Below are 7,758 nucleotides of genomic sequence, written 5' to 3'. Positions count from 1 at the left end.
AAGAAATTGTATATTACTTGCATGCTCTTTTAAACTGCAAGCGTGTGCGCTGGCTGCTTAGCCGGCGCTGGGCTTTCACTGCATAGCTCAGTGGTAGAGCGCGACGGGCTGGCCTGGCCTGGGGCGGCGGCGCTTCGGCAGGAGAGAGTCTCGCAGCGTGTGGTTCCCAGCTTCTGAGCTGGGAGTCGCTGGAGCTCCGCACATACCCTGCTGTGAGTTGGTGCGATATGGGGTCCCCTGGACAGCTGACTCAGTCTAACCTCGCATGTCGGCGGGGGCTCCGCGGTCCGGGTACGGAGGCTCTCCTCGGGATTCTCTGGTGCGCGGCGCTGGGCGCTGCCGCCTCCCTCCGTAAAAGTTGGGCCCCTACGGGCCGCGGCGGTTGGCCGTGCGAGTGCTTGCTCCGACCGCTCCCCGCCCCTCGGGGGCGGGGTTTGATTGCCACCAGGTGCGTCCGATGATTCTGTCATCGGTCTGGCACGGCATTTTCCGGCAGGTTTGGACGCAGCATACGCGGCGCGGCTCAATCCTCGGTGAGGGCTTTTTCCAACCAAGGAGCTATAGCTCAAAGGTAAGGCTTGTGCCTTTGGTGGGGACAACCCTCACAGACCAGGGTTCGAATCCTGCCAGTGCTGTAGAAGTATCCCAAGATGGGCAATTTTCAAACAGTGATTTTCTTAAAAAGCGCGAGGTCAGTACCGTTTCGCAAATGTTGTGTTGTGTCCGGCCCCGTACTGTCAAATGGGATGGGACGCCTCGGGGTATTGGCCAGGAGGGGGTCCACATCGGCGTTCGTGCGAGCGCCTTGGGCCCTTGCGGATGTGTTGTGTGCTGTGGCGTGTTGCGCTTCGGTGCAGTTCGAGATGGTCCCTGCGCAGGGAGGTCGCGCAAGTGCGTGATTCGTTCCGCGTTGGGCGTGACTTTCCCTCTGCCGGCGGCAGTGGTGTTTCCCGGGGTTTCTCGGGGGAGGGTCTCTGCGCAGGTCTCCTGACTCCCTTCCTCTGCCTGCGTCCGTTGTGAGGGGCGTGGGGGGGGGGGGGGGCTTTGTCACCTTTCCCACTCGGTTGGCCGCAAGGCTGGCTCGGCCGTCTGGTCTGGCTGCGTCCTTGTCGGCGGTATAGGCTCCGGTCTTTTCAATTGGGGCCCGCTCCCCCGGGCGCGGCCTTCCTTCGGACTCCCCGTCCGCCTGTGGGTGTGGACGTCCCGCCCTTGCAGGGATGGGGCCCTTCGGCCTTTCCACCCGAAGTCAGTCTTCACGGGGTGCTTTCGGGGTTGGCTTCCGGGCCCGAGTGACGGCTTTTCCCGACCCGTCCTGGGACGTGGCTGTCCCGGTCCTTGGGCTCGGGGACCGTGAGGTGGCCTGTGGGGCCGGCCTACGAAGGGGGGGCCCCACTCTCACTACCTCTCGGCCTCGTTTCTCTTCTTCCCCCGTGGGTGTGGCTTCACGTCTGGCGGTGTCTCTCACCCGTCGGCTCCCTGACCTATGTACGGTGGTCCCTTCGGTCCTCGTATCGGGCTTGTCCTCCTTCGGGGGGCGTGTGCCTGGCCCCGGTACTTCCCTCTGGTTCATTCAGGGGGGGGGGGAGGCGTCCTTTGGCGCCGGGTCGTTTGGGGGTCGGTGGGATCTCCTGCGGTCACACGACTCCTCGTGCTTCGGGGATTGCTGTATGTCCTCCTGGCCTGCCGTCGTTTTGCTGTGCTCGCTTCGGCCGCACATTTACTATAATTGGGGGGCTTTGGGTCCCCAGGTCTTGGTCGGGTCTGGCGACCTGGTGATGTGGGCGTTCCCCCGGGGTCCGGCTAGGTGAAGGCGGTTCGACGGAGTCGGATCTATTCCTTCGCTGCCTGGTCTCGTACTGCCCCGGTGGTGTTTCGACGCCTGGGGCCTCGGCTCGGGCTGCCTCCGGTGCCTCTGTTCACGGAGGGGGACTCGGCCCTCCTGCCCGGGTTCTACTCCTCCTTCCGGGTCCTTGTGGTTGCCCGGCCTGTCGCGTGGCCTTTTCGGTCTGTGGTACGCGTTTCCCCCGTGCCCTCTGATATCGCGGGTCCTCGGCTGGATCCGCTTGAGCAGGGCCAGGGTGCTCCTGGGTGCTCGCCTCGGCAGCGCTTGGACTTAGTTTGGAACGTGGCAGGGTAGAGGTGCCTGGCACCCGCGCGTGGTTGACACGCAAGTCGTGGTGCGTTCCTGTTTTTGGTTCCCGGCGGGGTCCGCCGCCCCGGGTGCCCTCGCCTTTTACGAGCTGGCGGTCCGGGCCTCCTGGCCGATCCCGGATCTTCCCGTACCGTGGTTGGGTCCCCCGCTCTCGGAGTCGGTGTTGGCCGGCTCTTTTCGGCGGGCCTGCCTCCTTCGGCAGGCCTGGTTCTTGAGCGGATGTCGCTGCTTGCTCGGGGTTGCTCTTCTGGGGTGATGGTTTCACTGCTGGGTGCCCGCGGGTCTTCCGCGTTCTCTTCCTGTGCCCAGCACGGGGCGGCCTTCTCGCGTTGGCGCGGTCGGCTCGGTGCTGTCCCCGCATCCGTGGTCCCGGTGCTCGCTTCGGCAGCACATATTCTTAATTTGGACCTATCCAGAGTGGTTTCGTATGACCCCTGCGCAAGGAGGACACGCAGATTCGTGAGGCGTCCCGTATACGTGGCCCCTTCTTCCCTGTGGGCCCAGTGGGCGGCCTTGCGGGCCTTCCACAGTCCGGTGTTCGACGTGCTGGTTTCCCTGGTGGCTCGCTTGGCTCCGGTGTTGTTTCTCCTTCGCCCACGGCCGCTCTGCCGGTCTCCCCCTTGGGTGCTCGCTTCGGCAGCACATATACTTAAATTGGAACGATACAGGGTAGATTGGCATGGCCCCTGCGCAAGGGTGTCACGCAAATTCGTGAGGCGTTCCATATGAGTTCTCTCTCTCGTTCTACGAGCTCTTCGGGGTCCGCCCCTTTGGGCCCCTGCCCTCGGTGGCTTTACGGTTCCTCACCTTTTAGGTGGTTGTTCCCTGGTGGCAGTGGTGGCTGCTGGGCGGATGGGCGTGCGGGGGTCGTACCTCCGCTCCCCTCCATTCTTGCGGGTTTTGCCGGACATGGTTGTTCCTCCGACATGTCCCCCGTGTCCTTCCCGGGGTTCCTTCCCTGGGGTCCCGGGCTCGGGTGGTATCTTTACCGCCTTTTTGCCCTACCGACGAGGTTCCTCTCTTGTCCGGGCTGGTTGACGGCGTGCTATTTTGGCTTCTCTTGGCCGTGCGTCTTTCCTTTCCCGGTTGGATGGCCGGTTTGTGTCTGTTGGCCCGGTTCGTTCGGGCCACTAGCCCTCTTTCCACCTTGGTTCGCTGGCTTCCACAGGCTATCATCCCTACCTATGCTTCGCTGGGTTCGGTGGATCCGGCGGGGGTCCAGGGTCGGTCCACGGGGTGTGGCCCGGTGTCCTGGGCCCCCTTCAGGTTGTCTCCTCTGTGGAGATTTGTCGGGCATCGGCGGAGTCGTCCCCCGCCTTGTTCATGGGACTCTTTCGGTCCCGGGGGTCTTCGCTGGGGCCGTTCGGAAGGCAGGTGCTGCGGCTCCTGGCTGGCCTACTTTTCCTTTTTATCTTGATTTCAGGTTTCCTGTGATCCCTGTTTTCTTGTCATTGATTCTACTTCAACCTTGGGTTGGTTTCTCTGCATCACCGTGTGGTGTTGTTTTTATGGTGGTCAATGAAGCCTTGTTGGCTTGGGTATTTGCTCACTATGTAAATCATGTGGCGAGGAAGACTAACGAGGAGGTAATGCCCCGGTTACTTACCGGTAATCTTCATTACTCCGAGTATAGTCTTCCTCGCCACATGAGTTCCCTCCCCCCCTCCCTGTCTGGCTATCGGCTTCATTGTTTGCTTGGTAGATCAGGCTGTTGGTTGGGCCGGTCCGCCTCTTATAGAGGTCAGGTGGGACTGGTCGGCCATGTTGGGAGGGGGTGGGAGGTGTTTTTCTTTTGCTTTGGAGGGTTCTGTTGTGGAGCTAAAGCTCACTATGTAAATCATGTGGCGAGGAAGACTATACTCGGAGTAATGAAGATTACCGGTAAGTAACCGGGGCATTTACAAATAGTAAAGTGAGACTTTTATCTCAGTTTAACTTAAGTTTTGGTCTTAAGTTTAACTGAGACTGGACTTTTGGTCTCAGTTCAACTTAAGACCAAAACTTAAGTTAAACTGAGACAAAGGTCTAACTGTACTACTTGTAAATGCCCATTGCGATTACTGAAAGTCGTAAAGTTAAACTTTTGTCTCAGTTTACCTTTGTGAATCGGCCCCGTGGTTTCGCTGCAGGGCCCACCTGCCCTGTTTAGGAGCAAGAGGCGGTAGTGAAAATGTAGTACATTAATTAAATACAACAGTGTACTGTAGACTGCTAAAATCAGCTTCACGCTCAAATAACTTCATAAGGAAAATGTATAAGGAAAAAAGAAAAATAAACAAAAATGACGTGGATTTCAAATACTAACGCTCCTGGAAACTTTCCTTTAGAAGTGGAATAAAACTATTAATAATAAAAGACGTACAAGGGCTCCACAAATGGTGGTCGTTCTAAACTACTGACTAGCAAAGAAGAAAGCATGAAGAACAAAGAAAAAACGTCTGCATATCATACACATACTCACTCTGGCTCCACATAATGGTGGTGATCAGCAAAGATGGAGACATGGGAAACAAAGAGAACATAACTGCCCTGCATAGATAGAGCTCACTCCTCCATCAATAAAAACTTGCAGAATTGCAGGGAAAGGATTGCACAAACATACACTCAAAATGTGACTGGACCTAGCCGAGGGCATTTAGTACATCACCAGTAAAACAACAATAACGATTCAAAAGAAAATTCAAACAAAATAAAACATTTAATAGGAGCACACCAAAGGGAAACAGTGATATCAATCAAAGGCCTTCAGAAGACTAGGGGGCTGATTCCGGTCCTGGAAAAACGCTGTACAAACCGTGGTATGGAGCGTTTTCTCCATACAACTCGTACTTGTAAGGAGGCCCCTACAACCTAGGAAGTACGATCCGTACAAATAGACGCACTCCATACAAATTGTAAAAAAGACCATACAACTCGTATATACAAGCGATTCCGATTCGGATTGCTCTGTAAGCGACGTTCCCATGTATTCCCGGCAGCAGTTTACAACCCGGCAAGTACGATTCGTACAAACGGCATGCGGTACGGCTCTTTTTTTACAAGAGCCAAAAAGTGCGGGAAAAGCCTTGTACGCCCTTAAAATAGTGCGAGACAGACCCCCCCATGTACGTGTCGTACACCCCATGAATACAGGGGTACGTTGCGTATGCACAGTGCGTACAGATGACACGGAAAGTGGGGTACAGTGCGTACATACGCGATGAAGGGGTACTGGTCGTGTACGCACCTTACAAGCACCGTACCCCAAAATCACCTCTGTACGAACCGTACCCCAAAATCGCATATTTACGCACCGTACCCCAAAACCGCTATGTACGCACCGTACCCCAAAATCGCGTATGTACGCACCGTACCCCAAAATCGGCCGTGTACGAACCGTACCCCAAAATCACGTATGTGCTCACCGTACCCCAAAATGGCCCGTGTACGCACCGGACCCCAAAATCACGTATGTATGGTGTGTAAATGCGCGATGTTGGGGTACAATGCGTACACAGGCGATTTTGGGGTACGTTGCGTACATACACGATTTTGGGGTACGGTGCGTACATACGCGATTTTGGGGTACGGTGCATACATGGGCGATTTTGGGGTACGGTGCATACATACACGATTTTGGGGTACGGTGCGTACATATGCGATTTTGGTGTACGCACCATACACATGCCTCGCATGTGGGGGGACCCCTGTACACCTCATACCTCTATACGAACCATACCCCGGTATGAGTCGTACCCCCAGAATGAGTCATACCAGGGTATGAGGCGTATAGAGGTTCGCTTCGTTGCCCGGTACGAGTCATTCCCCGTATATAGGCCATTTTCCATACAAATCGTATGCTGACAAACTGGTACGAATCGTACTTGACGGGTTGGACAGCCTTTTTACAATTTGTATGGTCTTTTTTACAAGTCAGTGTCGTACAGCTTTTCCCGATCCGATTTGTAAGGATTGGGCCGATCTGTATGTATTTTTCCCGTACGAATTGTACTTCACGGTTTGGAAGGGACTTGTACAATTTGTATGGAAAAAAACTACAAATCCTATTTGTATGGAAAAAAAAATCCAGGATAGGAATCAGGCCCTTGGTCTCAGAAAGTAAAACAAACAACAGCATGACAACAAATCTGGACAGAATCCACAAAAACACAAAGGAAGGCAGGAAATATTAATCCCAAACCTCCACGATCCACAAATGTCCACTTTCACTTACAGGGTGCTGTCTCACAGGGTGCTCACAGGGTGCTGCCTGCACCCACCCTGCTGAAAAGTCTACGCCCTCAGCAAGATACAAACACAGTTAAAATAGAGGTGCCAGCCAGCAAAAAACGTAGTCAAGAACTCCACTGAACTTACTTCATTTTCCCAAATAAATGTAAATATTCCAAGGGTGGATGATGAAGCAGAGATTGCAGACAAAGTTATAGTGATGCTTTACCTCCTAACCTAAATCACTAATAGCCAAAGGTTGGACAACACACAGGGAAGAGGTTTCAGGGAAGAACGAGGAAGTTGATACTGTACATGCAGTAGCCTCAGTTTCTATGGCACTGCCTTTTTTAGCCCCGTCCCAAAAAAAGATGCATTTCAAGCTCAGAAATTGCCTAAACAGTCGGCTTGGGTAAAGAAGGTAATGCAAAATGACTTTTGAGTTAATTGTATCAATGCCCAGTTTAAAGAAATGCCATTCCCAGCCCATTTAATTGTTTTCCATGCGGTGATCACATTGTTCCCCTTCTTAAGGGATAGGATTTTTCCCTGAATGTACATATTATTTATGCCTGGCATTACACATCATTTTCACAACGCTAAATTCCTCAGACTACACCGGCGTAACGAAAACCATGGCCTTGAATTTATATTAGTATTACCTACATAGGAAAAATGCAAACAATTTGGATTACCATCTTTTATAAGAGATAAGAGAGATAAAAACGCAATTGCATTCTTGTTTAATACTACTTTATCTGGATGTTCGGCTATACATTCATTACCTTTTTTGGCATTTGGTGCATTGTATGCACAATCGCTTTTGTTAGGTAGCATTTATTCATGTGAAATTCCTTTACAACTGCATACATCTTCAACACATCGTTCCCATTTTAATTTGCTATGTCTATTGTTTTAAGAGTCATACACTGGCAGGCATCTACCCTTTAATAAAGCAGTGACGCCATTTTCTTTGCTTTAAATAATTAGTTAATTCTTTAAAGAGACTTCGCTGGTAGGAAAAACAATTGATAGAAGCAAGATTTGATAATGGATGTACTAATTAATTGAGCTGTTACTTTGCATTGGAACCTTAATTTTCAAACCAAGTCATTTAAAGTAGAATTTCTGTAAAATGAGATTTTAAAATGCTGCTAAAAGTCTAGGGTAACACAAGTTTAACTATGTGTGTAAATCTTGAAGCTTAATTTAATTTTAAGGACAGAGGAACATTTCAGCAAATTACCTAAACTTTCTTTGGCACTGCACACTGATACAGAGCTGCCAGGAAACTTGGTTTGGAAGAACATTTAAAGGACTGGCAACACAAAACTTAAAAGCAATTCCCCTGATAAAATCGCCTTCAAAGACATCTTTCTGCCCTTGGTAATCTCTCT

The 7,758-nt window shown here is 52.2% G+C and overlaps 2 non-coding genes across 2 annotated transcripts; both read left to right on the top strand.

The window, feature by feature from the left end:
• The first annotated feature begins 2,524 nt into the window (after window positions 1-2,524).
• On the top strand, window positions 2,525-2,631 carry LOC147726808 (U6 spliceosomal RNA). The gene has a single exon (XR_015309689.1). It is a non-coding gene; the product is annotated as a U6 spliceosomal RNA (small nuclear RNA).
• A 145-nt stretch (window positions 2,632-2,776) lies between these two features.
• Window positions 2,777-2,883, top strand: LOC147726807 (U6 spliceosomal RNA). The gene has a single exon (XR_015309666.1). It is a non-coding gene; the product is annotated as a U6 spliceosomal RNA (small nuclear RNA).
• Window positions 2,884-7,758: the final 4,875 nt, after the last annotated feature.

This window comes from Lissotriton vulgaris, chromosome 3_1, assembly GCF_964263255.1.
Source record: "Lissotriton vulgaris chromosome 3_1, aLisVul1.2, whole genome shotgun sequence".
NCBI lineage: Eukaryota > Metazoa > Chordata > Amphibia > Caudata > Salamandridae > Lissotriton > Lissotriton vulgaris.
Note: the sequence above shows the minus strand (reverse complement) of the source record. Positions and strands in the feature narration are given on the sequence as shown.